Raw genomic sequence first — 16,692 nt, forward strand, 5'->3', positions numbered from 1 at the left:
TTTATTTGGCTGTTACAGAGCTTTTCCCCTGTAAGTGTTGGTCTGGCAGTCACAGAGCCACCACTGAGCCAAACTCCAGTCCTGTATTTAGTAGCAATTAGCAGATTTGAGCACGTCCTTCCTGCAGCCAAAAATACCTGGGAGATGACACAAGTCTGTATTTTATTGTATTCATTAATTCAGTGTGTGTGTTGTATTTGAGGGAATGTTTAGTGTTCAGGTTTGTAGAGCTGAATCCGATTCCGTTTTACAGGAGACAGCCCAGTTGTCCATAGCAACCTGAAATTGATTTTTCCCCCCTTGCCTGCTGAAAGCTGTTCCCTCTTGAATCATCCCTTTAATTCAATATAGTGAACAGGATGTCCCTGCATGCAGAACCTTTTTTTAACAACAAGTAACCTGGGCAAAAAAAAAAAAAAAAAAAAAAAAAAAAGCTGTATTTGAACAACAGCCCTGCCTCTGTCTTTATTGCCACTTGGCATTAGTCCTTGCTGTGCTGTTTCCTTGTGCTTTGTTTCAGCCACTGGAGGATGTTATCAGTATTGGTTAATCACTGCTGCTGCCACAGGGGGATGTCCCCCTGCACACCTTGGCCAACATGGCAATAGGCCCCTCTTTGGCATGAACCCCTTCAGGCTGCCCTGCTTTGTCTGAAAAATCTATTTTTCTGTAATGTGTGCTTTCCCCTGAGGTGTGGTGGTGCCCACATGTGGTTCTGGCTCTGACTTGCCTTTTTTTTTGTGGATCTCTCCAGTGCAAGCAGTGGACCTGCTTCAGAGGAGGCTGGTTGCAAGGTATTGGGGAAGAACTGCCTTGCTGTTTTGTTCCTATTTGCAAAAGAAATCTATGTCTTTGTCATCTGTGTGGTGCCTGAGGACTCCAAGGGAGTGATTAGCTTATTAGAGGAGTGCCAGGGATGAGGAATTTGGGACATTTGTGCTTTTACTACCTGGAAGAGCACTTGACTACCTTTTGGAAGATCGACAGCTTGTGCGTGGTCAGTGTAGAATGCAACCTCTTTCCACGTTTGCTTGCCCCTGGGTTTTGCACAACATGGCAAGAGATTTTTTCCCTGTGTTCTTAGTTCTTGCCTCTCTTGTTGCAAAGCAGAAGGGAGAAGGTGTTGCTGGGCTGGGGCAAGGTGTGCCATGGTAGCAGTTGTCCCACCAGACTTGTCCCTGTTGATTGTTCCACACAAAGAGAAGCAAGCTGCTGCTTGCATCCATGCTTGGGCCATTAATACAAATTGCACCAATCTGTGCTGTGAAATCTCTGCCTTTTCCTGGCTTGTTTTGTGAAAAGTTAAAGGGGAAAAAAAGAAGCACACAAAATCAATATGGCAGAGGCTTCAGTTGCGTGTTCACCTGCTGTCACTGTGAGATGAAGCCATGTCACTTGACATGCCTTGTGATGGCACTTGTTGAGAAGATAGTTATTTCATCTCTGTGGTTTTTTTCACGTCAGTCAAAAGATGGTTTGTTTCATGTGCATCATCTGAACGTTGCACTGAATAAGCTACCCAAAAAAGGTTAATTCTGTACTGCTTTTACTGTCACATCCAACTGCTTCAAAGGCAGTGATGAGTGCATCTCTAATGATACTTCCAGATACACAGGTAGCATAGGCATCTACTTTTTTTAGGTGCCAAAACTGAGATTTACAAGGCCTATTTTTTCAGAACACTTCATGTTTTGTAGTACATGGTTATAGTACAAGTCTTGATGAAAGGCTGAACACAGAATCTCAATCCCTGTCTACTAGTTCTTGTCTCTTCTGGACATAGTCCTTCTGTATCTTTATTCAGCCACAAAAGGCACAGCAATAAATATGTGGGAAAATTTGATATATGTGACTTTACTCTTATTGTTCAGAAGGTTTATGGCAGAGGCACAAACAGGATCTAATCTTTACAAGTGATGCTCAGCTGCCAAACCACACAGCTTCCTTTCTGGTCTCCTTAGCCAGCCTTGCATGCTCTCTTCTAAAAACTGAATGAGGGGGAGTAAGCCACTGTCCCAGATGGCTGCAGCCTCCTTTTTGACATGACTCGGCTCTCATACACCACTAGTGTGTAGAGTGGACATTGCTCCAGGTGTCAGTGAACTTCCTTGTCTCTTGCTGTCACTCCTCCCTTCAGCAGGAGTGCTGCCTGCCCGAGAGCAGGGTATGCTCTGGCTGAGTTATGCAGAAGTTCCTCGACTGTTGTCTGTAACTTCTGTCAGCGGGATATTTGTAAATTTAAGCGCTTCCTCCCAGAAGTATCAAAGGGACTGAGGCCACTTTTCAGCGTGGACATGAAAGGCTTTCGCGCTCTGGTGCAGCCAGGATTGCCATGGAGAACAAAGGCTTTTGCTAATCGCTTCTAATGCCTTTCAAGTTTATGCCTCATTTTTTCCCCTTTTTCAGATGGCCTCCCAGAGTACTGAGACTTCACTGACTGACTCACCAAATAATTAACCGGAGGAGGACTCAATCTCTGAAACTTTTGAACACCTCTTTTAATTTTCTTGAATAAGCCAGTACTCTGGCCAGGATCCAATTTGTGTAATTACATTTGACCTAACTTAATCCCTTGGCAGTTTCAATTGCATGTGGTAGTTGTCTTGGCTCCCTGTCCTGGGCTGCCATTCAATGCTACTCCATGGTTTTCAACAGCTGTCTTAATTCAGCTGTACAAATGGGTGTATTTTCTTGGTGGAAGCATTCCTTGTATCTTTATCCCTTGCTAAACATCCTTATCTCACTAGTATTTCAGAAGGTAACATGTCTGATGCTGCAGACAATCTTGCTGAAGTCCTTGGAGCTACTTTCACCCTTAAAGATGGGCATGTATTTAGAGTCTTTTATCAGTTGTCCAACACACATTTTGAGATTACTTTGAGTTTTTCACCTTCAGGCATTTATTGCTCAGTCTTCTCAGCTACAGTGTGCTGGTTTAGAGATGTTATTGGTGCAGGTATTCCTCTTTAGCCTTGGAAACAGCACTTCTGCTATCCAGTCAGTGCTAAACGGGAGTGTTGCCTTCCTGTGCTGACAGCAGTTGGGCTGGCTGGCTGTAAGTGTTGGCATTGCTAAGAGTGCAAGTGATGAAGGAAAGCAAAAGCCCAGGACAGCTAGATAGGATTACAAAGGATGAAAAAACCATCCCAAGCAGAAACTTGGAGATGGACAAAGTGTGGTACAGTCAGATGGATGATCTGTGCAAAAGACAAGGCACTGAGTTCTTGCATTGGCAACTCCTGAGATGTGCAACAAGCATCTTGTTTTCACAGCAGGTGACAAATTGAGTGTTGGCTTCAGCCAACAGAAAAGGTGTATTTGTTGTGAAGCCACTTGATCCTTTGGGGGCAGGAGCAGCTCCTGCTGGGGGGAGACAGGAATTTAGATGAGATGGGGTGCAAAAGGTGATCTGCTGCTGAAAGGTGCTGTTGTTGCAAATTGTCTGCTACCATCCAACTGTTTTTCTGAGAGCTTCCAGAAGTAGGATGGCAAATCTATCATTGCTGCTCTCCCTTGTTGCGTGTTATTTTTCATAAAATTTGGGATGTTTTTGTCATTCAGAACACTCCCCTGTACTTCTGAACACTGTTCATGTAAATCCTTTCTTTACCTTTCTACATTGTCACCAAGCACTTGGGCTCATGAGAGATTTCATTTTTTGCTAGGTAGAACATCCTGAAGATCAGGAGGTAAAGAGCATGTTGTGAATACAAAAGACTTTCATCAGGCCTTTTATCCTCTGGATCTCGCCCATAATTACACACATTTAATCTCAGAGTAGACTGGAAATCTTGCCTCTGTTGGTTTCAGTGAAACTGTAAATAAAGTCACCAACGGTAACATTAAAGTTTGTCTTCTGTCACACAGCTTAAAGGTTTGGAGTCAAAGCCATTTGATCTTGATATGTCCTGGGTATTGCTTGTACCTTGGCAGAACTTTCTGCAAAGTCCATGAACACTTTGTTTCCTGGAACACAAATTTATCAGACCCTTATGGTGGTTGTCAGAAAAAATGTAGCCAACTCTTGAGTGGTGGCACATGATGTATCTAACAGTCAGTGATGTCCCTTTTGAAGATCTGTTTGCATGCTAAATAATGGGGTGGGAAAAACTGCACTTCAGAGTTGCTGGTTTTTCCTTTTCTCCTGGACTGGAGTCTACCTGCCATCCTGAAGACAAATCTTTTATTTTTCTTGTTTCAGAGTACTTTGTAACTGTGCGTGCCTGAATGCATCAGCCTTTGGAAGTGAGCACTTTCCCTTGAAACAGCCTCCTGATATCCAAGTGCCTGCTCTTTTGGGGTAAGGAACAACATACAGAGATTGAGAATGTGCTGTGAGCAGAAGCAGAGTGGGCAAAGAGAGGACAAGCAGCACTGCTTCAACTTGTAAATTTTGGAAATAGTGAACTTGTCATGGAGAGAGGGAATAAACTAAGTCTGTCCACTGTAAATAAAACAAATTATAAACTTAAGTTGCAACAAGGAAATTTAGCTGAGGTGCCACTGAATGATCTGCATTAAGGATAGCAGAGTGCTGGAGTGGATCCCCCAGGAGGTCAGGCAGTTTCAGTCACAGAAAGGTTTAAGACCAAGGTGGAAGAACAGTAGCAGATGTGCTTTTTAGGAGAACCATCCACCACATTTTTCCATGTAGTGGAAAAATAGATTAGGTGACTTCTAGAGAGTTCTACCAACCCACTGATGATTAGAAATGGGTATGTGTGAAATCCTTATCTTAACAACCTTATTCAAAGCTGATAAGGTGAAAGGCAAAGCCAAGTGTATCTGTGCAGAATGAGCTGCATGGTTTGATGAAAAATTGATGCAGCAGCAATTAATGCTGGTGTTCAGTGTCTTTGTTACCTGAATGGTGATGCTATTCTGGGGGGAAGCATAAGCTCAGGGGGAAGGAAGAGGTTTAATCCTCCATTGTTGGCATGCAGTGTAAACTTAGAGTAAAAACAGGAAGCTGTATCAATTCTGGCCCCTTTGTAGTAAGTTTCTGGGAGTTTGGGTCCCTTCCAAGATCCATGTAAGGGATTTACTCTTACTGTCAAGGGTGTAATCTCATCTTTTTTATTGTGACATGAGAACACAGTGCTACAAATGTAGGTATACTGGGCAAAACACATATCATGTGGAACACGGAGAGAGGAACAAAGTGATTACTTTTCCTCTCTTTCCAGGGCTGATTAAGTGGAGAGTTTAATTTTTCTTCTCTTGGTCTTCTGTTCATGTTCTCCATTGTGTTTCTTTGTCTTGTCTTGACAGCAAACACAGCAGGCTTTTCCTGAGTTTAAAAATGCTGGCTCACCAGCTAAGTCTTGAAATTATGTCCTGAAGATGGCTGCTCCTTTATTTTCCTTGCTTCTCCCTCCTTCATCCCTTCCCTGGGAGCTGCAATGACAAATGGAGCCTGGGCTCAGGCAGTCTCCAATGCATCCTATGACAAGAGGGGTGTTCAGGTGCTTTGTCTTCCTTGGTCTGGTTAAGATCAGTGAGATACCTGTCTTATCTTGTAGGACATCTGGAATTCAATGGGAAGTTCTTCAACCTCTTGTTGGACTTTGGTTTCTCTAAAATTTGCATTTCATCCGTAATGTCAGCAAACACTGGTGACTGCCCTGGAGTTACACCAGTGTCTTATTGTTCCTTATCATCTTCTGCTTAGCAGAGATAAGCTGTTGTGTCTCAGGGGTATGGGGACGTGGAAGAAACTTGCAAATGGCTCTAAGAAATGCAAATGGTGTCAAGAAAAAAAAAAAGGAATGCCTTTCTGAAGTCACCTTTGTGCATGTTTTTTCTCTTTTCTTTTTTACCTCTTCTTGAGCTTTTCAATTCCTGCAACTATCTGCTCAAATCTTGAAAGCAAAATGCGTTCATGGAAAGATGCAATTTACTGTGTTCCCCTATGATCTTTTGATCTCAATCAATCAAATAAAACCAAGACCTTGCAATTCACCTTGTTGCAAGGACGGTTAATAAGTTGAGGGGTTGTGCCAATGGTAGTGATGGTTTTCCAGCCTTGTGCTTTTTTTTTTTAAATTGTTATTCTTTTTTATGGTTCTGACCTTTTGGACTGGTCAGGGTAAGATTATTTCCAAAGAGTAGTCCATAAATATGCCTGTCAGGACTGGAGTTAACGTTCAAGTATTGCTGCTTAGCAAAAGAAAGCAATATGCCAAAGTTCAATTTAGATTTCCCTGCAGGGTTGAAAATAATGACAAGACTCACTTAACATGGCATGGATGAGTCCTGCCACCTCTATGGGAGTGGCTGCTGTGTGCAGCACTTTGTAGCTGTGTGCTTGGTTCAGTTGTCTGCTCCTGAAATTCAGTGTCTGGCATCTCGTGCTGTGGCTTGCTTGGGGTGGAGGAGCCCTGGATGCATCTCCTGGCTTTTCCAGCTGCTCAGTCAATTGGTAGCTTCCCTTGATTTAGCAACTGAGGGTTTTTTTCTCAAGTGCTGTGCACCTTGTAATGCAAATGAGGGTTTGTGGGGCTGCTCTAAGCTCTGTCCTTCAAAGCCACCTTATTCCCATCCTTGCACTCCAGCCTTGCCCTCAGTGCAAGCATGGCTGAAGAGAGCCCATGAGTGTCCTGTGGTGTTTTGTGTTGTGTCCTGTGGGTTACCTGCTGTGATCTCTGAGCCCTTTGGGAATCCCAGATTTCAATGGAAAGCCAGTTGGGCTTTCCCTGCTGTGACTGTTCACAAAAACAGTTCCTAGACATCTCTCACCTAATGTTTGCTACCATGGAAGAGTGCATCATCCAGTGGTAAGAATCTTGCTTCCCTGTCAGGAAATATAATGGTGTTTATTGATGTTTCTGCTGTCCTGTCAGCAGAATTGACTCCTGTGGGTGAGAGCAGCATGAGGAGTGAAGCTGGAAACCAGCAGCTGCTGTTTAGGCATTAACATGCAGCACTTGAAAGCTACACAGTCCATTGTGTACAAATGGTCTTTTTAGAGCCTGGTCATGAATGTAAGTTTAGCTTGTCTGAAGCATGTGGCTCTTCTGAGTTTATTTTTTTCTTCCTTCTGTAGATGAGAAAGTCAAGGTGCTGAAGACCACTTGAATTTTATTCACAGGAATTTCATGGCAGTGGAGCCCTGAGGCAGGGTCTGAAACTTTGGCCAAAAAATCCCCCTAGAAAATGTATATAATGTAGTGAAAAAAAATGATGCCACCAATTGAGGAAGCAGACTGGGACTAAGTGATGAAATAAAGGTGCAAAAAACAATGTAGCTTGTGGAAGGTCACAGAGCACCTCCATGCCAGACCCCTGTGACAGCTCAGCAGCTCTTGGTCCAAATCAACAGTGCTGTAACTTGCAGTGAAATGGATGGGTGCAGTTCCCTGTCAGCACTGGCTGAAAAGTTTTGGAGTAAAATAATTAAATTTGTCTTAAGGTCCATCTTAAAATCTAGTAGTCATTTCTCTAGCACCTGTAAATAATGGAACCCTTTGCTGGATTTACCTGCCTTGCACATGAAAGGAGAGGATATGGGGGAAATAGGTGAGAGGGTGGCAGAGCAGAGCCTTTGTTGTGTGGTGTCACACCCCCACGAGGCTGGTGGCCATGCTGAGAGTTGGGGACAGCTGTCCCCATCCCCACAGACAGCTGCCATCCTCCAGGTGGCAAAGGAACAGCCCTCCAATGTGCAGGAGTTTTGCATGTCCCAGAAGGCAACACTCCCTTTTCTTATTCCAGAAGGGACTGGCAATTAGCAGCAGGGGTAATAGCCACCTGGAATTAAATTCTGTGGAGGCATGAGAAATAGTAGGGTATATTTGGAAATATCTATTGCATATATATATTCCTCTTAAGAGAAACATGTTGGAGGTGCCATATCCATAAATACTAATAAGGCTGTTTGATTCCAAATTTTCAGGTAAGATTAACATTTTATTGAGTATTATATCTGTCACATTCAATGCTTTAGTGTACCATCCTCTCAGACTTATTAGCATAATTGCAGTGCTTAAGCAACAATAAAAAATTCAACAGTAAAATAGCGGTTAGCACAGGCAATTTGTTATCAAAAGCTTTTACTTAAGGACAGCTTTTGAGCATATTTATTATCCAGTTAGGGCTATACATTATTTTTATTTAGAAAAACAAGAGGGAAGCAATGCAGAGTATTTTTTTCTCTTCAGTGTCTAAATCAGAAGGCCTGAGAATTGGTCACTGCCTTTTTCTTAGAATCACCCAGAAGATTCACTTGGAGTAGGGAGGCCAGATAACAGAACAGACTCAGGTCTGGAGCAGGGTTGTGATGTTAATAACTCAGCAGAACAATTGTGTTAAATTCTGATGCCGACTGGAGTGCCCTTTTAAAATTCCCTGATTGCATCCTGGACTCTGCCATTTTGGTGGTACCCAAAGCCCAGGGTGAGCATCTGCCCTGGTGATGCCTTGATTGGGCTCACAGTCTGGATTAGCAGGACAGGTAAACTTGTCTGGTGTTTTTGCTCCCATTTTGCCTGGTCTAAGCTCACTGTGAGGAGAAGTGAAGGCAGCACTGCTGCCCCAGGGAAGAAGCTTGTGTTCATAGTGAAACAGGATGTGCAAGCAGGTTGTAGGAATTGGGAAGGGAGCACATGGAGACAGGTGAAACTAAATTGGGCACATATTAGAGAAGTGATGTGCTTGTGGGGTCCTCTTCACAAACACCCTCTTCTGTGAATGTATGAAATTTGAAAGGAGCTGGTTGTTTCAGATCCCTTTTTTTTTTTTTTTTTTTTTTGAAAGGGGTAAAAAACCCAATGTTATTCAGAGATAAATTGCATGTTTCAGATTCTGGGGTAGTTGTAAGGCTTTTGCTGGTACACAGATCACTCTGATGAAACTGCCCAGCACTGCATGGTGTTTATACTTTCTTTCAAACAGAGAGCTTGGTGATGCTCCTGAGACTGTGAATAGACAGAAACTGACTGTGGAGAGCTCAACTTTGCTCTTGGTGGAAACTGTGATTTGAATTGCAGTTGAAATATGTGCTATCTGCCTCCATGAGTACCCCTAGGAATGGGGACTCCTTGCTGCTGTCTGAGGAACAAGCAGGTTCCCACACAGCCCTGCAGTTCCCCATTGTTTCTTGTGGCTCAGCTCATCTGGCTTTAGTAGCCCTAAGGCACCTGAGCATCTCCTGCTTGCATTTGGCCTTGTGGCTGGGCAGTGCTACAGCCAGGGAAGCATCCTTCTGGGCACAGCCAGAGGGTTTCACATCCATGGCAGGAGCTGAGGGACATGGGAAGGTGTTTTCTTGAGGTGTTGACATGGCTGAGGGCATTTCTGTGTGGCTTCTGCCTGAGATCCAGATCCATCCAGCATTTTAGGCAGCAAGGATCATGCATGTCTCTTGTGCAGCTCCTGGCTCAAAGCAGGGCTGCCTTTAAAGTGGGATGACGTTACTCAGAGCTTGTCAAGACAGTGGTGACCTGCTGTGGCATTGAGGGATGATGGTTGTGTCTGTCCTGGTAACAAAAAGACACCTTATGGAGGGCTCTGTGCTCTGCTGCCAAGGGTGGTGGAGCAATGACTTTTCTGTGAGAGGGTCTGTGTGAAGGGTTGAGACAGAGTCTGAGCACTGACACAGTGATTGCTACATCACATTCCCCTTGTGAAGTGGGGAACACTGTGCCCAGCTCTGCTGGGATCTGGCTACCACTGCAGCTGCTGGTGACACTGCACAGCTCTCCTCACTGTGGATGGGGAGGGATGGGGAGGAGAGGGTCTGTGGCTGGAGACCACTCCACATGTGAACATGTCCTCCCCCAGGAGGAAAATGCCTACATGCTTCTTGTGGGGAAAATATGGCTGAAAGAATTTAGCAGTGATAAATGTCATAAAAAAATACTTATGCTGGAATTTGTAAAGCCTGGAACATCTGTTCTCAACAGTGCTTTGATCACGTTGTGAGGCTTTTAAAATGATACTTCCATGAATTAAGTGAGATCCTTATGGCTGCAGGATTCCTTTCAGTGCCCTTTTTTTCATGGAGCAAAAAGGCAAATTTCACAGGGAACATTACATGACTTGAAACACATATTTTAATGGTTAGTATCAACCAAACAATGTTTTATTAGGTGCTAGAAAAATGTTCCAGTTCCATACCCCAGGAAGCAAAGCACTCCCATTTACTTTTTTAGCTTATGGGAGCTGTATTTTGAAAAAAAAAAAAAAAAATCAAGAATTCATTGCTTGTATGTTACTGCATTCAAAACCAAACCAAACATGGTGAAATAAGCTTAAACATTTTGAAGTTGTTGTCAGAAAAGGTCCTTTTTGGGTTTTGTTTCCAGGCAGAGCTGCAGACGAGGCAGGAGATCTGTGTGTTTTCTGGGACCCACAGCAAAGAATGGCTAGACACTGATGATTTACTTTGCTCAGTGCACTGCCTTGGATGGTGGTTTGCTTTTCTCTGAGACTTGTGCTTTCCCCATTCCTGGTTGTTTCAGCAGCTGTGTAATTGGGGCTGAAATGTTGTAATACCAAAAAACTTAGGTGGTTTAAGGAGCATGGAAAGCTCTCATGGCAGTTCTTTGTAGTGTCACACCTGGCAGGAGGATATCTGCTCCTCTGCCTTCCTGCTACGTGCAGGGAAAAGAACATCTCCTGGGCTGTTTGCAGAAACAGCCTGCAGGACAAGAGGGGCAGCAGGAAGGAGGGAGAAACTCAAGAGGAAATGTGGAACAAGGGTGGGTTTCCTCCTGTGCTACATCTGTGTGTTCATACTTGAGAAATCCTTTCCTGCTGCTGCAGCAGCAAGTCTGGCAGCCTGGGCAAGGCTCCTTGCTCTCCTCTCCCCTTCCCTCCCTGGGATGAATGAACAGACCTGTGTGTGACCCCACGGCTCCACCCAGCAATCAGAAGCCTGGGTAACTTAATAGTTTCTCATTTAAAGACTGTCCAAACTGTGGAAGGAGGAAAAGTTATGGTCATAAATAGCAGAGAAGGAATATGGATTGGCTTTCTAGTAAGATTCTGGGTGTCAGGAGTTAATTTACGAAAACTAAATTGTTTAATTTCTCCAGCACCCATCAGGTGAACAGGAGGCTTATTGCTGTGACATATCCATTTATAGCAGTTTTCCTTTGCTAACACCTGTGACTCAGTTCTGTTACATACTTATGCTGCCTGTTAATTATTTACCAGTGATTTACAAGTACAGAGTGCAAATAAAATGCTTTTATGCAGGAGACTGCATTGTACACACAGGATTCCTGGGAATTAGGGCACCATACAATCCCATCATCATCATCATCCCTGGAGTTCTGATGGAGGAGTTCTTGTATGTACCTGATGAAGAGACAACCCCTTGCCCTCCAGAACTGGCACTCAGAGAGGCTGTGGTGTTAGTGAAGGGCTTACTACACACAAGGCTGTGGTAGATGAAGGGATTTGTGTCCTTTGCTTCCTTGCAGATAGATTTTTGCCATTTAAAATTACTTTCTTCCTCCTCGACAAAGGCTCATTCTTCTTCATAAATGATGGCAGCAGCAAACTGTTAAAAAAAAAAAAAAAAGCCCACAGCATGATGGGCTTTTTTTTTTTTTTTAAGAATAAAATAGTATAAAAGTCAAGCAGCAGATAGAGTTCTGACTCAGCTCGTAACTTATGATCCTATTTCTGTAACATTTTTAGCTTATGACCAAATTTTTCTAATATTAGGACATTGCCATAGAAAGTGTGTCAGTCCCTGGCTGCCAGAAGCTGTCACTGTACAGAATATATACACTTCTAAGCAAGTGTGCAGGAGCAGGCCAGTAAGTTGTCTCTTGTGGTTTTGAATTGCTGAAAGGTTTTTTTTGGTTTTTTTTTTTTCCCCTTGTATGTTTACTTTTGGTTGTTTTTGTTGATTTGCTTAGCTAACAGAGTTGTGCAGAACAACATAGCTGCTTTTTGTTTCTCATGCAGTCAAGTACTGAGCTCTCACCCCAGCTGTGCCTCGTGCAACTGGAGTTGCTTTGCTGGTAGATTTTTCAGCCAGTGCAAACTGCTGTAACTTAATTCAAGCTGTATCAACTCTAAGGATTTTATGGAAGTTGAGGATCTGGTCATACAGCTTGTGGTTTTAGTGAGGAAGAAGTTTGGGAGATGGTTGTCCCATTCTAGGCAGGCAAGAAAGTACATGCAGAGTTTCTCTAACCTCAGGGAAAGCGTGTGTGAACAAATAAGCATCTGTGTTGCAGAGAATGCAATTACTGAGGAAATCCCAAAGTTTACGAGTAGGATTTTTTATAGGTTCAGATCTGCTGTGGTTTCAGACACTTAAGGACACTTAAAATAAAGAAACTCCAGCCACACATGCACGACACACAGCAGCAATGCCATCCTTGTGTTTAGCACTGCTGATCAACTCGCTAATGCAACATCTGCTCTGGGATTTTGCATTTAATTTTTGTCTGGATAATAAAGAGGAATGCAGGGCTAATGATCTGTGTCCTGTTTCCCTTCAAAGTGCTTTTATTTACTCTTTGTGGCTGCTTTTCATGGTTCTTTGCAGCAGCCCTAAAATGTCAACTGACCTGAAGAAATCGACAATGGATGCCTAAAAAATGCAAAAGAAAAGAGAGGAAGGATGTTGCTTTCTAGCTTTTCATGTGAGCACCTTGTAATCAGACTCCCTTTGATTAAGTAACCAGCGAAGCCTATTCATGTGTACTCCAATTAAAATTTAATGAAGCAAGAGGATGTATTTGTATATGCTGACTAATGCAGGAGGAATAGATTCCTGTAACTCTGCTCTGCAAACCCTTTCCATTGCCATCAGGGCTGGATTTACTAGAAAGCTCCTCAGCAGCTGTGGACCTCCCCTGGCATGAGCAATCCTCACGAGTCTGGGCTCTTGTGCTGACAGCAAGATCTGATGATGTCCTGAATGTGGAAGAGCACAGTTCTTTTGTAGGACACAGCCTTACCAATGAAGCCCAGCTTGGCTGGTTGCAAGGGGTGAGGCAGGCCTTCTTCTCTACTGTGCTGCATTGGAAAAGATCAGGGAATTGCTGGATATGTGTGCTGTATTTGTCCTGGGATGAGCTGGATGAGTGGAGCAACACATACCAAGAAGGGAAGCCTTGTGGATCCTGTTTTTTAAGTAGGAAACTGGTGTTCAAGAGGAGTCTGTATGACAGCTGAGCTGGTGTCAGAAAACAGCCAGGCTTTTAGTGCCTCTGCCTTTGCCATGGATTTATTGGGCAGTTGCTTTGGTATCTGTGTTCCCAAGGGAAATGGGTTTGCTCTGCAGAGCATTTTGTTTTTACCATCACAGGGAACACACAGACATCTGTGTGGAGGATGAAACGACCTGCCAGGAGGGGTGCAGAGGCTTGCTTAATTTGACACTGTCTCTATCTCTTCCCGTGTGCATCTACCTCTGAGACAGCTGCAGAGCTCCTGCATCACCTCACACCCAGGATGGGGATCAGAGAAATGATTTTAGATCTCACCTGCTCATTACACAGTGCCCTGGGACTTCAGCTTTGTGCAGGGACTGATATCCCTCCTCTGGAGTGGAATGTGGCAGTGGGGTGATGCTGCACAGCTATGTTAAATGCCATTTTTGGACAAGCAATGAAAGATCCTGCTGTGTCCACTCACAGCAATGGGCTGGGTGACAGAACGGAAATGCCATGGTGGAATTTGCCTTTGCTGCTGACCCTTGCATGACATGCAAGAGCTCCTCATCACCAGACCTTTGTTTTGCCTTACTCAGAATACAAAGCAGTGTTTCATTGGCATGGCTGGCTGTTTTCCTTCTGTCTTGACTCAGTGGCAGAACTGCAGCAAGCTTTCCAGAGACAGGCTGAGTTTTCCAGTTATCCAGTTCTGTCCTGCCAAGGCTCTCTTCGTGCTGTTGCAGTGAAGTGCTCAAGAAACCTTCAAAGGGAGATGCAGCTCTGGAGCTGAGATCTTGGCCTTCATTTTTGGCCTGGAAAGCTGCTTTTGGAACAGTAAGCATGAGATTTCTCTTGAAGCATTCTTTGTGTGCCTTTCTGAAGAAATAGCTGGAAGGAGAAGACCTGTCAGTTGAGCTCTAAGAGAGAAACCTATTGGCTCTGAATACACTAGGGACATTATTTAAGGTCAGTTGATCTGTGAGAAGGCACAACTTATCTAATGCAGCCTAAGGTTAGTTATGCAACAGACAGGCTGTTCTTTGTTGTGAAGAACAACTTCAGTGTGTGCCTGTGAAAATCAAAAGTCTTGCTGAAGGCATGTTGTGTTCTGGCTGGAAGCTATTGGGTGTCCTCCTCTAGTGATTTTCCTCCTGTGGTAGATTAGCATCATGGAAAGGTTTCCAGTGGGAAAGGCACTCAGCCCTTGCAGGGTGGAGCTGCCAGCAGATGTGTGCTCTGGTGGGTGCTGGTGCAGGACCACATGCATGTGGTGTTTTTCAGACCAGATTTTACTTCTGTCTGTTCTCACCTGTGCATCTCTGTGTCATAGACCAGGTCACTGGATTGTCTAGATGCCTACACAGGGCAGTATATTAAAGAAAACACTGCATAAGGAGTGTTTTCTGACCTCTAAAGAGAGAGATGTAATAATTTGTTATTTATATTGGTTTGAAATATGACATTTTTGCTGTGTGCTGGCTGCATGGCACGGACATCACCTTTCTTGGAGATCCTTTCTCTCCCTATCATGTCCTATTAAACATACTGCCCTGCCAAAGTGCCATTATGTTTCCAGAGAGAATCAGCAAATAGAGGAAAGGGTATTTTTTTTCTTTTAAACTAGAATTGGTCTCCTGTGCCTGGTGGAGTAGGTAAGATTGAGCAGTTCTGGGTGGGTATTTTTGGGTTTGAGTCTGTGTGTAACAGTGAAAAATACATTATTTGTTGTGCAAAGGTAAGTATGGTATCCAGCAAGATTGCCTGATATGCTCATGGATTGTCTTCTTTCCGTGCTTTTTATTTGTGTGGTATGTAGAGTGAGGTTTAGCATTTGCAAAATGAGGGTATTTTATGCAGCTTTTCACAAATACTAGTCCTGCATAGTTTGTTAGCTGTGAATTCCTGGGCAAAACTGCAGGGTGGTGAAAATAATCAAATACCTTGAGTGGTCTTTTTTTGTTGGTTTTTCTTTTTCTTTTTTTTAATTTTTTTTTTTTTTTTTGAGGACTTTATGTAAGAGATGGAAAAATTAAACCTTAAAAGGAAATAACCAAGGTAGATAGTAATAAAATGCTTTTTTTCCTCGAAGTTCAACTTTATTTATAGACACTTTGAAGAAACCCATATTGTCTGTGATGGAAAGGTGATGACTGTGATGTGGTGTGACAGTGGGGGAGCAAACTGGGGTGGCTGCAGCCATCCCTGGTTTGGGTGCCTCAGAGATGCAGATGCTCTGAGCTCAGTGGGAGTGTTCCCATCTCCCTTGATGCAGCTTGGGACCAGAAGGGTTTTCCTGACTTGCCTCTTTCTCTGAGAACTTTACTGTTTTCATAAGCTTGCTTTGAAGTACACTCAGGTGTTGCAGTTAATAAGAAATTTCCTCTGCTTTGCCAAGCTCAGACCCTGCCTTCCCCCTTCTCAGCATCCAAAATGATTAGCAGCTCCTGTGAATCCAAACTATGGATTTTATGAAGACCCCTGACAGCTAGGGGTGATTGTGTCCTCCCTGAGTTTTTCCTAAGAAGGAGGAAATCAATACATGAAGGGGCACTGTGCCTGACATCTATTAATTACACTGTCCCCTTAAATCTAACACACTAGAAGAGGGTCTGAAAGTCAGTCCCCTATGCCCTGGCTAATTGATAGAGAAACAAATTGATACAAATGAATTGAACTGGCTAAAAAAAAAAAAACCAAAAAAGGAAGAGAATGTTTGTTTGGTAATTGGAAGGATCAGTTGCAAACTCAAGTACAACACACAGCAGTGTGAGACACTTGGTTGTGGCAGCCCCCCTGAAGGTCCCACCAGCCCTGTAGTGCCCCACTCTAAATGCTTGGGGATAAAACACTTCTGCTGTTAATGCTGCATCAAATGAAGGCATTGTGGAACATGCCTGGGGCAATAGGCTGGGGGATAATTACTGTGTCCTTCCCTTAGATGAGCTGATTTTGAAGCTTTACCATCCTGACTTTTGCAGCACACATTCAGCTGAGTATGACATCAGTGTTAAGAACTGTGGCACTTGTGGTTACAGCCTTGGGATTCCTTATATTTACTTTCTAGGGAACTAAAATTCAAAGCAGCTTTTATGGCTGTCATGACAATACTGTCAGTTTCAAAAGAGGTGGCTAAATGTGCATTGACCTTTAACTAATAGGCCATATCCTATTTTCTGTGTGTTTCCAATTAGGAGAAGTATGCCACGAATTTTTAAAAGAAATCGTTAAAAGAGAAAAGTTACTTAACTGTAAGACTTCTGCTTTTTTTTCCCAAAATAAAAACAGTGCATTTTTGTCTTAGTGCAGAAGGTTTCATACGACTATTATAAGCTGGAAATCAAGATTTAATAATAGCACGTACCATCTGCCACCAGTGGTGAAAGAACAAGAATGAACCCTTGACTGCTGTAAGCACTTTTAATTTGCAGCTTGGAGTGAGGATGCAGAGCTTCACATCCCTCTGTGGAGGAGAGGATGGGATTCTTGGTTACCACTGCTGATTCTCTTCTGAGCTCTTGGGATTTTAGCACTGTAAATTGCAAGTGCAACATCTTGTCTTGCTTGGTGTGGT

General features: G+C 43.5%; 1 protein-coding gene across 5 annotated transcripts in view; it reads left to right on the forward strand.

The window, feature by feature from the left end:
- The window catches only part of LPP (LIM domain containing preferred translocation partner in lipoma), a 315,895-nt gene that overhangs the window by 57,428 nt on the left and 241,775 nt on the right, over positions 1-16,692 (forward strand). For 4 of the 5 annotated variants that reach the window (XM_079315244.1, XM_079315243.1, XM_079315247.1 and 1 more), the window contains one exon: positions 4,202-4,300. The gene's annotated coding sequence lies outside the window, so the exon portion shown is untranslated. Of the gene's footprint in view, positions 1-4,201; positions 4,301-16,422; positions 16,529-16,692 lie in introns of all 5 variants that reach the window. The other variant, XM_079315245.1, reaches the window with a different exon arrangement.

The sequence above is a fragment of the Erithacus rubecula genome (assembly GCF_903797595.1).
Source record: "Erithacus rubecula genome assembly, chromosome: 11".
Lineage (NCBI taxonomy): Eukaryota > Metazoa > Chordata > Aves > Passeriformes > Muscicapidae > Erithacus > Erithacus rubecula.